Below are 2778 nucleotides of genomic sequence, written 5' to 3'. Positions count from 1 at the left end.
CTTTAGTTGGTTTCAAAATAAAAGAATACAAATATTATTTTTTTAAACTAAGGAGTCATTAGAGCACACTTAAAAATGCTGACCATGACGCATCAGTTGCAGCAAACCTTAGACCGATTACAATTTACCCTGTCCTACCCAGGAACCGTGAAAATGTGATAGTCAAACGACTTCATTCACATCTGAACGAGTATAACTGTCTATATTCTGTCCAACTGGGGTTGAGAGTGGCACTAAACATGCTAGATTGGACTTCTAGGACATTGTCCTCAGATACGTTCATGAGATGGTTGTTTGCTGCTCATACTAGATCTGTTGGCAACTTTTAACAGCCTTGACATTGTAAAAGCAGATTTTAACAGCTGACTGGGTAAGCTCATTGTTTACGTCATATTCTCCATGAGTGTACTGGGTAAGCTCATTGCTTACGTCATTTTCTCAATGAGTGTCTTTATGCTCCTTTCTTTTCTAGTAGGTCTCACCCACAAGTGCTGTCTCATTGGGCTCACTATGGGTCCATGCCCATTTTAACATCTAAAGGCTTCCGCTATTCCAATTCTTTTTTTTGTCTTATTGGTGGGAATACAGACATAAATCAGTGACACTCAGGTCTATAGTTCTTTGGTCAAAGATCTACAGACCACCCTGAGACAAATATGCGAATGAAAGAATGTCAACTTTCTCCAATTAAACAGTTTTAAAATTGAGGTGATCCTATTTGGTTCCAATTGCAAGTCTAGCTGACTCCCAATTCCCATTACAGCCAACTTTGACCAAAACTGCAGGGCCAACAAAAGTAACGACCCTCAGCATACTTACTGGTTCAGTGGTAGGTAGTCATTTTCACAACTTCAGTAAACTGAGCTGCTCGTGCTGCATCTACTCTCTCTAAAGTATAAGGGGCTAATTTAAAGTATGGCTGGCGAGTACTCTCTCATGCGGTATTACAAGTTTATTATGACATAATGTACTTGTAATAAGGCAGACGCAATACCGGGGGTGGCTCCTCCGCTAAGGTGGAGGAGCGTCGCCCCATTAGATTGCAGGTAAATAAAAAATTAAATTATAATGTACGTTATTATCATTTTATTTTTCCTGTAAGAAGGGGCTTCAATGGGTAAAACTAACAATCAAGATAAGTTTTCATGGCAGGGGGTGAAGATGAAAGCTCCCATTGTTGTGTGGCGAGGTAGCAGTTGGGGGAGAGGCAACCTGCATTGGGTGAACTGAGGAGTGCTGTGGTGTATCGAAGGGGGGTGGGTTGGACCTGGGCTCCTGGCACTCAGCAGGGTCTAGAAGTGGGCGGGCCCAGACGTGCTTGCCTTTGGCGCACCAGTGGCACGCCCACTGCACTTATCCACACTGTGGCTGCCATTAGGTAGGTCCTGGGAAGAGAGTAGGGAATCAGGGGTGTAAAGCGGGGTTGTGCGGCAGCAGAAGATGCTAGGGGGAAGAAGAGAAGCAGTTAAGGAGCAGGGGAGACAGGAAAAAGGGGAACGGGGGGCCAAGAGCACATAGAGGAGGAGACCTCAAGAGCAAACAAGTATTTTCAATGCAACGGATCTCGCATTTGCTCGAGTTAGAGCTATTAGCGTGGTAAACTCCTAACCGGACCTTTCTTGCCACACAAATTAAAAGAAAAAAAACGCAGTGTGATCGCACTACAGGGAGTGCAGAATTATTAGGCAAGTTGTATTTTTGAGGATTAATTTTATTATTGAACAACAACCATGTTCTCAATGAACCCAAAAAACTCATTAATATCAAAGCTGAATATTTTTGGAAGTAGTTTTTAGTTTGTTTTTATTTTTAGCTATGTTAGGGGGATATCTGTGTGTGCAGGTGACTATTACTGTGCATAATTATTAGGCAACTTAACAAAAAAAATATATATACCCATTCCAATTATTTATTATTACCAGTGAAACCAATATAACATCTCAACATTCACAAATATACATTTCTGACATTCAAAAACAAAACAAAAACAAATCAGTGACCAAAATAGCCACCTTTCTTTGCAAGGACACTCAAAAGCCTGCCATCCATGGATTCTGTCAGTGTTTTGATCTGTTCACCATCAACATTGCGTGCAGCAGCAACCACAGCCTCCCAGACACTGTTCAGAGAGGTGTACTGTTTTCCCTCCTTGTAAATCTCACATTTGATGATGGACCACAGGTTCTCAATGGGGTTCAGATCAGGTGAACAAGGAGGCCATGTCATTAGATTTCCTTCTTTTATACCCTTTCTTGCCAGCCACGCTGTGGAGTACTTGGACGCGTGTGATGGAGCATTGTCCTGCATGAAAATCATGTTTTTCTTGAAGGATGCAGACTTCTTCCTGTACCACTGCTTGAAGAAGGTGTCTTCCAGGAACTGGCAGTAGGACTGGGAGTTGAGCTTGACTCCATCCTCAACCCGAAAAGGCCCCACAAGCTCATCTTTGATGATACCAGCCCAAACCAGTACTCCACCTCCACCTTGCTGGCGTCTGAGTCGGACTGGAGCTCTCTGCCCTTTACCAATCCAGCCACGGGCCCATCCATCTGGCCCATCAAGACTCACTCTCATTTCATCAGTCCATAAAATCTTAGAAAAATCAGTCTTGAGATATTTATTGGCCCAGTCTTGACGTTTCAGCTTGTGTGTCTTGTTCAGTGGTGGTCGTCTTTCAGCCTTTCTTACCTTGGCCATGTCTCTGAGTATTGCACACCTTTTGCTTTTGGGCACTCCAGTGATGTTGCAGCTCTGAAATATGGCCAAACTGGTGGCAAG

This window comes from Pleurodeles waltl, chromosome 1_2 (genome assembly GCF_031143425.1).
Source record: "Pleurodeles waltl isolate 20211129_DDA chromosome 1_2, aPleWal1.hap1.20221129, whole genome shotgun sequence".
In the NCBI taxonomy this organism is placed as follows: domain Eukaryota; kingdom Metazoa; phylum Chordata; class Amphibia; order Caudata; family Salamandridae; genus Pleurodeles; species Pleurodeles waltl.
The sequence above is the reverse complement of the archived record's forward strand: the minus strand, read 5'-3'. Positions refer to the sequence as shown.